At 39.8% G+C, this 18,687-nt stretch overlaps 1 protein-coding gene across 1 annotated transcript in view; it reads left to right on the top strand.

The window, feature by feature from the left end:
- SMARCAD1 (SWI/SNF-related, matrix-associated actin-dependent regulator of chromatin, subfamily a, containing DEAD/H box 1) overlaps window positions 1-18,687 on the top strand; it is a 3,333,959-nt gene that overhangs the window by 2,766,604 nt on the left and 548,668 nt on the right. The gene's annotated exons all lie outside the window — the stretch shown is intronic.

Raw genomic sequence — 18,687 nt, 5'->3', positions numbered from 1 at the left:
AGTGAGGTAGCTGGAATACCATGCAACAGTAGCAGGGGAGAAGTTAAGGTTGGTTAGTTTGCGCAGAAGGAGAGCGTGAGGACAGTGTTGAAAGCTTTAGAGAGATCTAAGAATAGGCAGGAGACAAGTTTGTCATCTCTGGCAAGGGGTTTAGTATTAAGAAATGATAGGGCAGTAGTAGGACTATGTTTTGGTCTAAAGCCATGTGAGCAGATTTTCAGAGAGCATGTAGTGCATAACTTGTTTATGTATGCATTTTTCTAGAACTTTAGAGAGAGGATGGCAATTGGTCTAAAATTAGTGATGTCACCTCCTTTACCTATTGGTAGAGTGAAGAATTGTTTCCATATGGAAGGGACTTTGGGCTCAGAAATGGAGCGGTTGATTAAGATAAGTACAGGGAGAGCATGAGAGTCAGCAGCTAACTGAAGGAAAAGGGAATGAATGTTGTCGGTAGAAGCTGAGCAAGGTTTGAGTTTAAAGAATAGGGATTTGATGTAGCTAGTGGGTACAGGTTTGAGGGAAAAAGAATTTGATGAGAGTATAGTGAGATTTGATAGAGTGTGGTTTGAAGTATTATTAAAGGTAGCTGAGTTGGGACTGGGGTAAATAGTTTGGATTTAGAGTCTGAAATGTGTGTTGAAAGTAGAGGCAGTATCTTTGGTAGTCTTTTCAGGACAAGGATTGGGGGAGCAGGGACCACCAGGATGTAGTATGTGGTATAATGAGTTCCAAAATTTTGGGGAGTTAGATTTCAAGGCTGAGGGTGGATTATAGTAGAAGTCTCTCATAATTATTAATACACTTTTTGGTCTGATTTCTAAGTTCTTTGTATTTTAGCAAGTCTGTGGGGAGCTTTGTTTTGGTCCTTGTTTTCCATGCTCTTTTCCTGGCTTGCATTAGGATGCAGGTGGAATTTGATAGCCATGGAGATGTATTAGATTTAATACAGACTGTGCGAAGTGGGGCAAGTGAGTCAAGAATACTAAGAAAGGTGGAGTTGAAAGACAGAACAGTATCGTCAAGGGGGAGTTGGGTAAGGACATTCCAGTTAACTTTAGAGAGAAGAGATTAAAAGGTGTCTGGGTGAAAGTAAGCTTGCAGCATGTGATAAGTCTATGCTGTTTAGTAAAGTGAGTGATATGTCTAAGTACTTTTATTGGGGAGTGATCACTTATTGTGTCGGGAAGGGTTTTAGGATTGTGATATTTAGAGGGATGAGAGACTAGAGTCCAGTAGAGGATTCTTGATTAAGGGTCTGGAACTTATTCAAGGTTCTTTTTAGTGACAGAGAGAACAGGGGACTGGAGACCTATAATGGATCTCAGCAGATTAGACAAATCTATAAGAAAAACAAAGTTCCGGATGTTAACACTGCAGTCAGTATTCTCTTTTATGGGAAAAGACTATTGACTGTGCTCTATAGACCCCCAGGATGCATACTACCACATAAAGATAGACCTCCGGGATGTGTACTACCACATAAAGATGGACAAGGCCATCTGCACTTTCATCTGGGAGCCAGTCATTACCAGTTTCGGGCTCTGCCCTTTGGTCTCACCGCAGCCCCCATTGTGTTCACCAAGTGTATGGCAGTAGTCACTGCTCATTTGAGATGTCTAGAATTCCAAGTGTTTCCATATCTAGATGACTGGCTCCTAACCTCCACCACCACCACCACCACCAAGCATCTACTAGGAAGAAGCAAGGGACACCACATTACATCCCTGCTCTCATCTAGGAATCACAATAAATTATGAAAAATCTGCCTTGTTGTCATCTCAATGTATCGTTTTTATAGGAGCAGATCTCAATACAACACAAATGAGGGCAAAACTTCCCCCAGAAAGAGTCCAAGTACTTCGACGTCAGGTCTTAAACCTTCTTTCCAGGCGAAAAGTACAGGCAAAAACAGTACTCAAAGTCTTGGGGACAGTGGGAGCAGCAATGAACTTAGATCCATTAGCATGCCTGCACATGAGGATACTCTATAGTGGCTACTGTTCACTCACTGGTCCCTACAACATCTTCCCATGTCCCACCAAATTTCAGTTATGGAATCTTGCAGGAAGGACCTTCTTTGGTGGCTTCACTCCATTCAGTTGACGTCAGGTCCGACCCTTTGTTCTTCCACATCCATTAGTCAAAGTAACCACGGACTCTTCCCAGATTGGGGGGGTGGGCATTATCTGTGAAGAACAGTTCAAGGCACCTGGCAAGATCACGAGGCCCATTTGCACATCAGTGACCTAGAGATGAGAGTGGTGCTTTTAGCATTGCAAGCATTTCAGGACCGTCTTCTGCTGGGAACTGTTGGAATACAGACAATCAACATGTCAGTTGTTTGGTGCATAAACAGTCAAGGAGGAACCAGGTCCGACCTCCTATGTTGAGAGGCCCTGAGAGTATGGCAGTGGCCGACCTCCTCCCACTGCTTTCTGATAGTAGCGCACATCCCAGGGAAATCCAACGTGATAGCAGAGAAACTCAGCAGAGCGATTCTGATGCCTCACGAGTGGGCCCTAAAACAGGAAGTAGCGGAGATGATTTTCTGCAAATGAGGCCAACCTTGCTGCACCCTTTTTGCCTCATCCATAAGTGCCAAATGCAACAGCTTTTTTGCCCTTATCCCCCCTCTGGGGGAGTCACCAAGGGATGCACTTGTACATGATTGTCCCTCTGGTCTCCTGTATGCCTTTGCTCCCTTCCCGTTGATACCCAAAGTTCTTCAGAAAGCAAGCTCATTGGGAAGGAACTTAATACTTGTCACTCCATATTGGCCTGTCAGATCTCATTCCCCTTTCTTTGGCCTCATCTCCAGGAGGAGCTGTGTGTTCTGCACCCAGTTCCGGACCTTCTGGACCTTCTGGCTAATGCTTCAGGGATCCTCCATATAACTGTCTTCAAACCCTCAAATTGACAGCTTGCCTGCTCCGATTTCAAACATAGCCAGGCTCCCTAATCTGTCCTCATCTGTGAAACGTATCTTGATATGGTCTCATAAGGCTTCAACAAGGAAATTATATATGAGCAAATGGAAAAGATTTTCTTCCTGGGGATTAAATAACCACATTGATCCCTTTTCTGCACCTTTAGTGTCCATTCTTGAATTTTTGACAAAGCTATTCAGTGAAGATGCAGCTGCAGCCATTATTCGAGTTCAGTTAGCAGCGATATCTAATTTTCATATAAGGGAATCAGGCCCAAATCTGATGTCTCACAGACTATGCAAAGTTTTTCTGAAGGTCACTATTTTATTAAGACCACCCATTAAGACTCCTCCAGCTTCATGGGGCCTAAACTCTGTTTTATCATGTTTGATTCTTCCCCCTTTGAATCTGCATCATCCTGTGATCTAAAGTTTTTATCTTGGAAAACAATTTTCTTGATTGCCATCAGTTCTATTAGAAGCGCTTCAGAACTGCAAGCATTATCGATAAAGCCCCTCGTACATGATTTTCCACAAAGAATGAGTATCCCTTCGAACAAACCCATCTTTCTTACCAAAAGTGTGCTCAGAGTCTAATTTGAATCAGTCCATAGATCTACCAGCCTTTTTCCCCACCTGTGGCAGCAAGGCAGAATATATGCTACACCGACTAGATGTAGATAGGCAGTTATGCTTCTACTTGCATAGGACAGTAGACTTTAGAAAATCTGACCAATTATTTGTTTCATTCTCAGACTACAAGAAAGGTGCTCTTGTATCTAAAGTCACACTTTCAAAATGGTTATCAGATTGTATTACTTTTACATACAAATCTCACAACAAGGATTTCACCTTTAAATGTAATTCTACAAGAGCCATAGCAACCTCTTTGGCTTTTAGAGCTAGACTACCAATTGACACTTTGTGCTGCATCTACATGGGCAACACCGCATACCTTTATCTCTCGTTAAAAAGTGGATTTGGATTCCAGGAACAGGGCCACTGTTCTGAAGAATATTCTCCCATGAGCCACACAAGAAACATGGTGCTAGGGACTCTGTCCCAACCAGTGAAGAATGAAGGTGAGATAGGGCAACATCACATAAAGAAGTTATGTACTCACCATAATGTTCCGTGTGTGTTGTCCATCTCATCTTCATTCTTACATCCCACCCTCCTGACCCCAGCCTTGGGCTCCTGTAGGACCCAGGGATTACAATTAGTAATTAATATGGTCCGACCTTCTTCAGTACTCTATTAGGCACTCTGTAGTTTTTTTATTTGGTACCTATTGTTATATCAGCAAATGAGATCTGAGGAGACTTACTAGTGGGTTCAGGCACCTAGGCAGCAAGACATTTCCCTGTGGTACATTTGACTGGGGACACATGGCGGAAGTGACATTCAGCTGCAGAGAAATATGGCTCTCTGCAAATTCCCTGTGGTCAAAGAGAAGCACACACTACCATGCTCACAGCTTTAATAACCAAATGCATGGTGGCAGAAGAAGTAATGAGTGTTCTGCTCAGTGTACAGTACATACTTATGTAACTACAACATGGAGAAGTGTGCTATAGCATGGAGGAAGTCCTGTAGGCTACTGTAGTCACATTTATGCACCAGTATGGGTTTTAGGTAATGTTCCCCTATACACTGTGAAGGGGGTAGTGGTCCACATTCTCCAATTATAAAGGCACTGACCATTGTGCACTAAATTTTTACTGCCACTGACATGCCCTCTGGCCAGCCAGCTGCTGATGTCTGTCATACTGCCTGCTGTCTCATTTTCCCTTGCGGGGGGACCATGGACATTGTTTTCCCCCTGTACATTTAGTTATTGAAGTTGTCTGCATGGCAACATATTCTTCTCTTTGCCCACAGGGAATTTGCAAACAGCCATATTTCTCTGCAGCTGAATGTCACTTCCGCCACATGTCCCCAATCAAATGTACCACAGGCAAATGTCTCGCTGCCTAGGTGCCTGAACCCCTTACTAGAGCATGATAGGATAGGGGTTTCAGCCACGAGCTAGTGGAAGACCTTGAGCTTTTGTATACAGCTAAGTCGGAAGCGAGATCAGTTCCAAACCCAACCAGTGAAGAATGAAGGCGAGATGGACAACATGCATGGAACATTATGGTGAGTACTTAACTTCTTTTTTTTTTTTTTTTTTTTTGCTGTAGCAGGCAACTGAATAAATGGCAGGAAAATCCTACTAAGACAGCTGAACTTAATCATAGTCTCTTTAATTGATGGCAAGTGTGTACCCAAGAAGACTGAATGCTGTAATTAAATCAAAAGGTGCTTCAACGAAGTATTAGTTTAAGGGTGTGCACATTTATGCAACCAGCTTATTGCACTTTTTTTATTTTTTATATTTTTTTCCCATAACAGATTTCTTTGTTTTTCAATTGAATTGTACAGGTTATAGGTCACATTAAAGGTGGGAAAAGTTTTGAAATGATTTATTGTGGTCTCATTTTTTATATCACAAAAACCTGGCATTTTAACAGGGGTGTGTAAACTTTTTATATCCTCTGTATTAATTTTGAAAATCAAAGTGCTTTGTACTCATCATCATACCGTTAACCATCCCATCAGTTTATATGGGCAAGAACAACCTCATTCCTTTGGTGAGCAATCACCCTTCTCTGCCTTATTGTTCTTCCTTATTTCTCTTTCAGGCTTCCCTCATCAGGTCTTCTTTCTCTTGTCTCTGTTGCTGTCTAAGCAATGAAAACAGTCTTCTTTCTGAAGCTGCACTATTATTTTTTTCTCGCTTCCCTTTTTTTCTGGTGATCTTTTGTCTCTGTCTTGTCAGTCTTATGATTTGCTGGCTTCTGCAACAAGTCCACTGCCTCCTTAGGGTCTAATATGATCCTTGTAGTTCCTTGCAAAAAAAAAATGACTGGATATAACTTTCTGCAACTTATTCCCCTTTCTTTGCTTAGCTTTAAAAGTAGGTTCACAGACGCTGTACTCCCTTATGGTCTCAAATGAAAACCCCTAATCTCTGTTTTCTCTTACCTGTACCACAATTAGCTTTTTACCTGGCTCTGAGACTTTCTTCAAGTTGCTTTTTTTCTTTCAGCTAGTATACTTGAATTCTACGCATCACTAGTATGGCTTTTTTTATTATTAAAGTCCTCAGCTGGTCACCAAGTAGTCCTGTGCCACCCCCTCTGTTTTACTTTTCCCAATTTGGATATCCAAAACCATCTTTTTGCATTGCAATCCTTCCAATATCCCTAGTGTCCTCATTATTTTTGTATATTTTTCTCCATGTTCTGTTCTGAAGGTTCAACAAGCTTCATCCTCATCTGATGTGTGCCACCTCCACCCTTGCTTTCAGTTCGATGGTATTGTCAACCAGTGTTTGTATTGTTGATGAATGTTTATTTAGCCCTAGTTGGATTTATTTTTTCTTTTTCTGCATAAACAGTTTACCTTTCAAATGTCTGTTTTGTCTCAAGTCCTGACATATTGCTGTTAAAGTTGCTGTTTCTCTGTTCCCACCATTGGATTTTTGCTGTGTGTTTTATCTCTAGATTTAAGATGCCTACCATTACATTCCTATTGGCAAACATTTCAGACTTAACATTTTCTGTATCTGGCTCATGCTACCAGGTCTGTCTTATCTGCTATTCCAGTAATAGTCACTCCAGTAATTACTTATTGCTGACTTGGTATGCATTTTTTTCCAGTTTTGTGTTTGTTCCCAGTAAAGCAACACAGAGTAGAAAAACAAATGTATTCACAATATTATAACTAACAGTATCATGTCACATTTGTAGCTTAGTCTGCTGTTTTTTTTTTCTAATTTCTATTTCAATCGACTTAACAGTGTTATTTTTCTAGTACAATTTTCATATATTGGTAATACTTGATCTTTGATTTTTTCCCCATTTGATCTCATGATTATTTCTCTTCTCATTCAACAATGGCTAAGTGAGTAAATTCCTTGAAATTTGTTGAAGATTCACTTTTCCAATTCATTGTAATTACCATTACCTTTCTTGGCAGTTGCCAATGAAGTCCACAATAGAAAGTATTGTTTTGTCAACATCAGAGAATCCGTAATTAAACATATATCAGTTCACAGGGCTTTCAGGAAATTCTGAAACAACACCCAATATTTATTTTCCCCTAATTTAAGAAATACATAACACTATTCTGCTTTTAATTTTTGCAATTGTGGCATACAACTTCATTAGTTTTATGTATTTTGCTAATGTTATATGGTGTGATAAAAGCTTTATGTAAGTATTTCCAGGTAACTATTCTCAAAAATAGTACATGTTGATCCGACTGGCATTCACATTTTTCTGTATTTGGGTGATTTTCTTATATTTACAGACTCTCTCCAGTTGTCAAGAATACATGATTAGTGTTTAGCGACTCCTGTTCAGTGTGAGGTTTCAAGTAAACTTGAAAAAAAAACTCTCGTCCCCTCCCACGCAATAGCTTTCCCGGGATGTCTACCAGACTCTGCCCTAAAAAGAGCTTTTCTTGCAGACAAAGTAGAGATGTACCAAAAGATCATCTTGGATTTTTCCAGTCAAACTCTGTCTACCAAGAAATTTCTCAGGATTTTACGATACATGGCTTCCATGATTCTTATGATTCTCTTGGCCAGACTTGACATGGGGAAAATTCAGTGTTATCTCTGGGCAGTCTGGATTCAGCATCATCTTACGTTGTCTTTTCATATCTCTGGGCCTGGGTTGTTAGGAATAAGATTATGGACTGGTTATCTTGAAATCAAGGTGTCCTATTCCCCTTCAGCTTCTTCTTCAGACTGTCACAGTGGATGCTTGAGATTTTGCAAAAGGAGTTGTTTCAAGTGGTGTTAAGGTGCAAGGTCTGTGAAACAAATATGATGGACAAAAGCCCATAAATGCCAATAATAAATTATCTGAAAGCTTGAAATAATCACTGGTTGCAAGGACCTTTGTAAGATTTTAGAGACCATACGACAATGATTTGTTACATAAACCAGTGAGGAGGTGTGAAGATATTATCCAGTTTGCAGGCTTGCTGTGATAGCCTGGGTGGTAACTCGGTACAGTTTGCTTCTTCAGGTTGCATACATTTCCATCAGAGCAAAACATGGCAGCGGACAAGCTAAGTAGGACCCAGAAGAGACCCTCATGAATGGAAAATATGCTCTTATGTGTATGTTCCAGTGATAACGACTCCTAGCCAGTTTACTAGCTTTCATTGTGTTTTGAATATGACTGCTTTATGGACTTTATATCTTTCACTAAGGGTAAGGTTGTTGGGGTTTATTTTTTAATTAATATAAAGGTACTGCTCTTTGGTAATTAACTGTTGGTATCTGTCACTGAGTGAGACAGACTACTCAGCTGTGAGTTACCATTGTTTTTTTTATTTTATTTGGTGTGTTTCCCAGGAGTAGTACAGTAACTGCTATTGATCTTATGTATGCTAGGCTGTGCCTAGCTGATGACAGCAACAGTATAAGGCAAGAAAGGTTTGTAATACTGGAAGGTAATTACTAGTCCCTCCTGGAAATGCATGTGAGTGAAAGTAGTAGTTTGATCAGATTACAGCTACTGTATATAAGCTGGCACTGTAAGGTACTTAAGCTCAAAGTTAAGTGGCAGAGGGTCTGGGAAACCAGGCCCAGCTGTTAGTGTAGTCTTATTTGGGAAGTAGCTGATGTAGGCCATGGCCTAAGGCAGTAGTGCATATTTACTACATGCTGCTGTAGCCAAACCTCACTTATTTATATTATAAATAAATGTATAGCGAATAAGTAGATTTTATTTCACTTATTACATATTTATTTATTTAATTAGTTTGTGAGGTCATTGATGTAGACAGAAGACCATAGACCATTGGTGATGGTCATCACATATTAGTGGTAGCCTGTGCCATTGCATAATCGGTAGCAGTTGTGCAGGTTTAAAATGCATGCCCCTGCATCCATTATAATCTGAATTGTAGCATATTTGTTCCCTTATTAATAAAAAAATATACTCTTCTCTTGGGTGGGGTGATTTTCTATGTATTTATAATATTATAGCAAACAATCGTGCTTAGTTTGATCTGGCAAATTGCTGCTAATTCATACACTGTCAGTAAAGGTGGATAAGCCAGGTATCTTTCCTGAAAATTGTATAATGTCTTGAAGCAGTGGAGAGAGAAAGAGTGTGTCATTTAAAAATAGGAACAAAATTTGGGCACAAATGACCCTTCAAAAGTCACAGATTTCAGTATTTACAAAATAGTCAGTTGTGTGTAGCTTTTGGTTGTACACAAAGTAATACAACCTGTCAGAAATGCAAATATGTAATGTTGTTGTTCACAAAGGTTCTGGCTCCAGTGATAGCTTACTTCAGGCTACAAGGAATTCAAATCTATCCTTACTTAGACGACTGCCTGATTCTGGCTCAAGAAAAGGAAGACCTTCTACAGCATCTGGAATATGTTATTGCAGTGCTAAGATGCCTAGGGTATTCTGTGAACGAAATAAAGTCCAGTCTAGTACCCTCTCAAGACATGTGCTTTCTGGGTGTGAGACTGAATACAGCAGCCCAGATGGCCTTTTAACCCCGGACAAACAAATGAGTCTATCACTTTACTTCCATCAACTATCTCATCAGTCCGTGCTGACTGCAGGGACAGTCCTTCAAGCATTAGGGTTCATGGCATCTTGTATTCTGGTGCTTCCCAATGCCAAACTGCATATGAGGAAGTTACAATGGTATCTCAAAATGTATGGACACAGCACTGCCAGGATTTAGACACTGTCATTCCCATAATACCTTGCCTTCAAAGAGAATTTTTGTGGTGGGCTCAGGAATGTCACCTAAACAAGGGACTCTCTGTGACCCGGCCAGAGGCGAGTCAGATTTTAACGACAGATGCCTCGGACATTGCTTGGGAGCTCATCTAAATGGAAAGTGGATACAAGACAAGTGGCCTGCCAGACTACAGCATCTACATATCAACATGAAGGAGATGTTAGCAGTCCAGTTCGCTTTACTGGCTTTCAAGGAGTTACTTCTTCCAGGACAGGTGTTGATTCTAACAGACAACACAACTGTCATGTGGTACATCAACAAGCAAGGGGAACACATTCTTATCCTCTATGCAGGCAAGCAATGATTTTATGGGAGACTGCGCTAAGCTTGCAACTAACTCTTCAGGCAAGGTTTCTGCCAGGAGCACAGAACTCCTTAGCAGATGTGTTAAGCAGACAAATCATGGATCCCCACGAGTGGAAACTGGATCTTCATGTATTTCAGACATTGACAGTGTCATGGGGAACTCCAGACATAGATCTGTTCGCTTCTCCACTAAACCACCAGCTGCCAAAGTATTGCACAAAGGGGTTTCATCACACAGCTTGGAAAGTGGATGCTCTGTCTTTCAGTTGGGAAAATCTTCATGTGTATGCCTTTCCACCTCTGCCTCTTCTTCCAAAGGTACTATTAAAGGTCAGACAAGACAGGCCAAGGATGATTTTGATAGCTCCAGATTGGCCTCGGCAACACTGGTACCCACTACTACGGAGTCTGGTAAAGAAGCCTCCTTGGCCTTTACCTCTGATTCCTCATCTGTTATCTCAGAAGGACGGTCATCTGCTCAATGTCAAGCTTCACTCTCTTCATCTAACAGCCTGGCATATTCTGTGTTGAAACACAGCAGGTCTCAACTTCCTCAACAAGTTTTAAATGTGATTATGGAAGCTAGACGGCCTAGTACAAGGAGAGTGTACGCAGCAAAATGGAAGAGATTTTTATTTTGGAGTACAGCAAAGAATTTGGAGATTTCTGAGCCTAATTTGAGTGTGGCTCTTCAATATCTTACGAGTTATTGGACAAAGGGTTGTCCTTCTCTTCTATTAAGATTCATGCTGCAGCAATTTCAGCTCACTATGATTGTGACCCACCTTTGTTTTCACATCCTTTGTTCAAGCAGTTTCTTAGAGGGGCAAAGAATATAAAACCCCCACGTAGAGCTCCTACTCCTGCTTGGGATCTCAATTTTGTGTTGGAAAAACTTACTCTACAACCTTTTGAGCCTGCGGCTACTGCTGAATTGAAATATTTGTCATGGAAGACTGCTTTTTTGTTGGCTATTACTTCTGCAAGAAGGGTGTCTGAGTTGCAGGCCCTTATGGCAGTCGAGCCCTTTTGATTTTCCATAAGGATAGGGTATCATTACGTACTAATCCTTCCTTTATGCCTAAGGTGGTTTCTAGTGTGGCTTTAAACCAAACTATTCATTTGCCTACTTTTTATGCAGACCACCAAAATAAAGGGGAAAAGACTTTGCATACTTTAGATGTACACAGGCAATTGCGTTATTACTTAAGCAGGACTAAGGATTTTAGGCAGTCTCAGCAGTTGTTTGTTTCTTTTGCTTTGAGTTCGCAGGGCAAGCCTGTGTCAAAACAAACTATTTCTAGGTGGATTGGCTTTTGCATTGCATTTTGTTATTCCCATCATGGCAAGGAGGTTCCAGCTGGGATTAGGCCTCATTCCACTAGGGCTACTGCCACTTCAACAGCATTTCTACGGGGGGTGGCAACTAAGGATATTTTGGAAGCAGCTACTTGGAGTTCAGTGCATACTTTCTCTAAGCATTATCACCTTCCTATCTACTCTAAGTCTAGGGCTGGTTTTGCCACAGCTGTTTTGCAAGGCATGTTGTCAGCTCCTGCTTCTTTATGATTTGCCAGCCTCCCTTACCTCTGCTTTGGGATTCTACCCAATAGTAAGGACTGCAGCAATGGAAAGCGAAGAACATAGTACAGTTTTGTACCTAACATAAATGTAGATGTTCGAGGATCCCATTGCTACAGTCCAATTTACCCTCCTCCTTCCCCTCTGTGTTTAGGGGTGGTGGTGTAGGTGAGTTTACCTGCTTATATTTTTGTATATATTGTTCATGTTTTGGTGCAGGTATTTTGGGCCTTGTCTTTTTAGGGTCTTCTGACATCTGGGGCAAGAAAAGACTGAGGATATGACGCCGGTCATGCGCATTAGTACCCTGACGTACTTACGTCAGTCTAATGCGCCCTGACCGACGTCAGCCTTATACTCTGGTATTCGGGCCGACTGGATGCGGACTATACCCAATAGTAAGGACTGCAGCAATGGAATCCTCGAACATCTACATTTATGGTAGGTACAAAACTGTACTTTCTTCCTTATTTCTCTTTCAGGCTTCCCTCATCAGGTCTTCTTTCTCTTGTCTCTGTTGCTGTCTAAGCAATGAAAACAGTCTTCTTTCTGAAGCTGCACTATTATTTTTTTCTCGCTTCCCTTTTTTTCTGGTGATCTTTTGTCTCTGTCTTGTCAGTCTTATGATTTGCTGGCTTCTGCAACAAGTCCACTGCCTCCTTAGGGTCTAATATGATCCTTGTAGTTCCTTGCAAAAAAAAAATGACTGGATATAACTTTCTGCAACTTATTCCCCTTTCTTTGCTTAGCTTTAAAAGTAGGTTCACAGACGCTGTACTCCCTTATGGTCTCAAATGAAAACCCCTAATCTCTGTTTTCTCTTACCTGTACCACAATTAGCTTTTTACCTGGCTCTGAGACTTTCTTCAAGTTGCTTTTTTTCTTTCAGCTAGTATACTTGAATTCTACGCATCACTAGTATGGCTTTTTTTATTATTAAAGTCCTCAGCTGGTCACCAAGTAGTCCTGTGCCACCCCCTCTGTTTTACTTTTCCCAATTTGGATATCCAAAACCATCTTTTTGCATTGCAATCCTTCCAATATCCCTAGTGTCCTCATTATTTTTGTATATTTTTCTCCATGTTCTGTTCTGAAGGTTCAACAAGCTTCATCCTCATCTGATGTGTGCCACCTCCACCCTTGCTTTCAGTTCGATGGTATTGTCAACCAGTGTTTGTATTGTTGATGAATGTTTATTTAGCCCTAGTTGGATTTATTTTTTCTTTTTCTGCATAAACAGTTTACCTTTCAAATGTCTGTTTTGTCTCAAGTCCTGACATATTGCTGTTAAAGTTGCTGTTTCTCTGTTCCCACCATTGGATTTTTGCTGTGTGTTTTATCTCTAGATTTAAGATGCCTACCATTACATTCCTATTGGCAAACATTTCAGACTTAACATTTTCTGTATCTGGCTCATGCTACCAGGTCTGTCTTATCTGCTATTCCAGTAATAGTCACTCCAGTAATTACTTATTGCTGACTTGGTATGCATTTTCTTGCAGTTTTGTGTTTGTTCCCAGTAAAGCAACACAGAGTAGAAAAACAAATGTATTCACAATATTATAACTAACAGTATCATGTCACATTTGTAGCTTAGTCTGCTGTTTTTTTTTTTCTAATTTCTATTTCAATCGACTTAACAGTGTTATTTTTCTAGTACAATTTTCATATATTGGTAATACTTGATCTTTGATTTTTTCCCCATTTGATCTCATGATTATTTCTCTTCTCATTCAACAATGGCTAAGTGAGTAAATTCCTTGAAATTTGTTGAAGATTCACTTTTCCAATTCATTGTAATTACCATTACCTTTCTTGGCAGTTGCCAATGAAGTCCACAATAGAAAGTATTGTTTTGTCAACATCAGAGAATCCGTAATTAAACATATATCAGTTCACAGGGCTTTCAGGAAATTCTGAAACAACACCCAATATTTATTTTCCCCTAATTTAAGAAATACATAATACTATTCTGCTTTTAATTTTTGCAATTGTGGCATACAACTTCATTAGTTTTATGTATTTTGCTAATGTTATATGGTGTGATAAAAGCTTTATGTAAGTATTTCCAGGTAACTATTCTCAAAAATAGTACATGTTGATCCGACTGGCATTCACATTTTTCTGTATTTGGGTGATTTTCTTATATTTACAGACTCTCTCCAGTTGTCAAGAATACATGATTAGTGTTTAGCGACTCCTGTTCAGTGTGAGGTTTCAAGTAAACTTCTAAAAAAAACTCTCGTCCCCTCCCACGCAATAGCTTTCCCGGGATGTCTACCAGACTCTGCCCTAAAAAGAGCTTTTCTTGCAGACAAAGTAGAGATGTACCAAAAGATCATCTTGGATTTTTCCAGTCAAACTCTGTCTACCAAGAAATTTCTCAGGATTTTACGATACATGGCTTCCATGATTCTTATGATTCTCTTGGCCAGACTTGACATGGGGAAAATTCAGTGTTATCTCTGGGCAGTCTGGATTCAGCATCATCTTACGTTGTCTTTTCATATCTCTGGGCCTGGGTTGTTAGGAATAAGATTATGGACTGGTTATCTTGAAATCAAGGTGTCCTATTCCCCTTCAGCTTCTTCTTCAGACTGTCACAGTGGATGCTTGAGATTTTGCAAAAGGAGTTGTTTCAAGTGGTGTTAAGGTGCAAGGTCTGTGAAACAAATATGATGGACAAAAGCCCATAAATGCCAATAATAAATTATCTGAAAGCTTGAAATAATCACTGGTTGCAAGGACCTTTGTAAGATTTTAGAGACCATACGACAATGATTTGTTACATAAACCAGTGAGGAGGTGTGAAGATATTATCCAGTTTGCAGGCTTGCTGTGATAGCCTGGGTGGTAACTCGGTACAGTTTGCTTCTTCAGGTTGCATACATTTCCATCAGAGCAAAACATGGCAGCGGACAAGCTAAGTAGGACCCAGAAGAGACCCTCATGAATGGAAAATATGCTCTTATGTGTATGTTCCAGTGATAACGACTCCTAGCCAGTTTACTAGCTTTCATTGTGTTTTGAATATGACTGCTTTATGGACTTTATATCTTTCACTAAGGGTAAGGTTGTTGGGGTTTATTTTTTAATTAATATAAAGGTACTGCTCTTTGGTAATTAACTGTTGGTATCTGTCACTGAGTGAGACAGACTACTCAGCTGTGAGTTACCATTGTTTTTTTTATTTTATTTGGTGTGTTTCCCAGGAGTAGTACAGTAACTGCTATTGATCTTATGTATGCTAGGCTGTGCCTAGCTGATGACAGCAACAGTATAAGGCAAGAAAGGTTTGTAATACTGGAAGGTAATTACTAGTCCCTCCTGGAAATGCATGTGAGTGAAAGTAGTAGTTTGATCAGATTACAGCTACTGTATATAAGCTGGCACTGTAAGGTACTTCGCTCAAAGTTAAGTGGCAGAGGGTCTGGGAAACCAGGCCCAGCTGTTAGTGTAGTCTTATTTGGAAGTAGCTGATGTAGGCCATGGCCTAAGGCAGTAGTGCATATTTACTACATGCTGCTGTAGCCAAACCTCACTTATTTATATTATAAATAAATGTATAGCGAATAAGTAGATTTTATTTCACTTATTACATATTTATTTATTTAATTAGTTTGTGAGGTCATTGATGTGGAGCAGAAGACCATAGACCATTGGTGATGGTCATCACATATTGGTGGTAGCCTGTGCCATTGCATAATCGGTAGCAGTTGTGCAGGTTTAAAATGCATGCCACTGCATCCATTATAATCTGAATTGTATCATATTTGTTCTCTTATTAATAAAAAAATCATATACTCTTCTCTTGGGTGGGGTGATTTTCTATGTATTTATAATATTATAGCAAACAATGCGTGCTTAGTTTGATCTGGCAAATTGCTGCTAATTCATACACTGTCCAGTAAAGGTGGATAAGCCAGGTATCTTTCCTGAAAATTGTATAATGTCTTGAAGCAGTGGAGAGAGAAAGAGTGTGTCATTTAAAAATAGGAACAAAATTTAGGGCACAAATGACCCTTCAAAAGTCACAGATTTCAGTATTTACAAAATAGTCAGTTGTGTGTAGCTTTTGGTTGTACACAAAGTAATACAACCTGTCAGAAATGCAAATATGTAATGTTGTTGTTCACAGGTTCATAGATTGGTACTAGGCTATCGGCCCTAGGGCCTATCAAGCCTAGCCATAACAATTCCCTGGACCCCTGTCTAGCAGGACGACTGATGTGATCCCCGAGGTGAATTTCCTTTCTCCCATCCAATTGTCAAGGTCCCTTTTGAAGGGGGCCAAAGAGGCGCTCTGCTTGACATGTATGGGCAGTCTATTCCAGAGTCTGGGGAGTCTCTGGGTCAGGAAACTATCCCTCCAGCATGTTTTGTTTATTGTGATGACAAGGTTTAGATCCCTGGAGCGTGTGGCTCTGAGGGATTGGGATTTCTTTAAGTGTAGCATTTCCAACAGCTCTGGGTTTGACATGGCCTTGTATGTTAAGCAGAGATCACCTCTGAGTAGACGATATGCGACAGAGTATAGCTGGAGTTTTTTAAGGCGGTCAGCATAGGGCATCTGCTTTAGGCCTGTGATTCTTTTAGTGAGGTATTTCTGCGGCCTTTCCAGTTGCAGATGTCTTGAGAGGTACATACCAAATGTGGCATTGTATTCCATAATGGGTCTAATGAGGGATGAGTACAGTGGGACAATGACCTCCTTTTTCCCTGGATGAAAAGCCCTTAGTGATGAGGTGTGCCACATAGAAGGATTTCCTGACTGTTGTGGTGATGTGGTTATCGAAGGTGAGACCACTGTCCACCTGTGTCCCTAAGTCTCTTATCACACTTCGGTGTTTAGTGTACTGCCACCTATGTGGTAATTCACGGGTACATGTATTTTCCCAAAGGGGATAACTATACATTTCTTGGCATTGAGCTTGAGCCCATGGCTCTGGAACCAAGCATCTGTTTCTATAAGGCCCTTTTGCAGAATATCCACATCATTTGGGGATTCAATAATTGCTCCCAGTTTGCAGTCATCTGCGAACTTTGTTAGCCAGAGTCCCTTCGTGTCGGCCTGCACTTCAGAGAAGTAGATGCCAAACAAGAGCAGCTGCAAGACTGAACCCTGAGGTAGTCCACTTGTCACTTGTCTGGAGCTGGATTTGGAGTTGACTACTTTTATAGTGTGGGTTCTGTCAGTAAGCCAGATGGCAACCCATCAAGTGACATAGGGATTAATCCCCAGTTTAGTAAGTCTTTCTATGATTCCAGAGTGGGGGATGGTGTCAAAGGCCTTGGCACAGTCCAGATAGGCTGTGTGGACTGCCTTACCCCTCGTCCACTTCACTTCACTCCTATAAAAGAATATGTGTGCATTTCTAAAAAAAAATTTCTATGTTTTGACACAAAATAATCTTCAAAAATAGTTTTATATTTGAAAGTTAAGATGCAACTCCTTTGCTTTTGATGGTAAGACCTTAATCTAATGTTTATATAGTAAATTATTCAAATGACATTTTCTAAAAATGTGTGATAATGATTAATTATTTTGCAACTGGGCAAAGTGTTAGTGATTTTAAGTCATTTTTGTCTAGTAGAAAAGGGTCAGCAGTAAAGTGGTTACTTTTAATGAACTTAGAAATTACTGTTCTTTGTGAGTCTAAAGAATTGGCACATTTGCTAAAGTAATATAATGTAATATCAAAGTCACGTTGTAATAGCAGCTTAAGGACACTGAATTTGTGTTATCTGACTTGCTAAAGGGATTGAATGTCCTCTCAATGCTAGATAATGCTTTGAGAAAGAGTTATATATTCACTTGCTTAGAATTAGAGATTTTAGTAATTAGCCATTTTAGAAAACAGAGTACAATTAAGCTTGAGAATTCTTTGGTTTCCAAGAGGAAAGTGCCAGTATGGAAGGTATATATACTAGATGATGATGGAACTGCTAGATGTGACTAAATTTATAGGTGATAAATACATGGGCAATAGTTTGTCTTGATGAATATAAATACTGGCATTAGGGAAGGTTATTCCTTCCTAGCATGTGTAGGTTGGCTAATGTTTGTTTTTCATAACTGGTAAGTCCTAGGAAAAAAATCCATTTAAGTCTTCATCATTTGCATTGTGATTGTTGTCTGCCCATCAATGAGAGGTTTTCTGCACAGTGTTTAACTTAGTCTGAATCTGATCCCCCTATTATTAAGAATAAACCTCAGTTTAGTTGTCATCCTGCTGAGAAGCAGATTTTAAACTTAAACCACAAATGGTTATTTTTTGTTTGTTTGTTTTACATTGCATGGTAGGTGATAAGTGTTTTATCTCCCTCCTTTCATTTTCTATTTTTAAGATCTCATCAACATTCTTTGACTTGCACTTTGCAGAAAGTTATAATGAAGGCTTGTGTGTCTGTACATTATTAAGATTGCACATCCATGTCACCTTGTAATTTACATAGAGTGTTTATGTTCCATTGACAAGGGAAATAGTGTAATGAAGGCCTGTATTTCACCAAATATCTAAGATCACAAATTCATATAGTCTTCTAATTTATAAGTGGTGGTGTACTACACTGACATGACAAATGGAGTTGTGTGATGTAACTGCTCCATTTTATCTCCTTTTGAGAACGTGTTTATATGATCGTATTGAGAGTCCTTGAAATGCTTCAGTACTCTTAATCCATGTCATTAACATTCCACTACCCAATTCCTGTAGCAGCAGCAGTGCACTCAGAACCATGATAATCTTTGTCAATCGAACAGAGATTTTTCCAGATTTTTTTACACAAACAATGATGTACATGTTCTAAGCATGTGACACGTAAAATGCTAGTGACATATCATCCCTTTGTGCCAGTGGGCTAGCTGTATATATTTTAAACCATTACTAAAGGAATATATTTCCTTTGTTTATAAATCCTTTGGGAGGGGATGACAGAAATGCTTTCAAGCAGAACTGCTGTAAGTTTTCCTGCTATGTTCATTTTTTTCCAAGGGTCTACAGTTATCTTTCAGAGTTCACGTACATAGATTTTACATTT

Source organism: Protopterus annectens, chromosome 2.part0 (assembly GCF_019279795.1).
Source record: "Protopterus annectens isolate FY-2018-M chromosome 2.part0, PAN1.0, whole genome shotgun sequence".
Lineage (NCBI taxonomy): Eukaryota > Metazoa > Chordata > Ceratodontiformes > Protopteridae > Protopterus > Protopterus annectens.
Note: the sequence above shows the minus strand (reverse complement) of the source record. Positions and strands in the feature narration are given on the sequence as shown.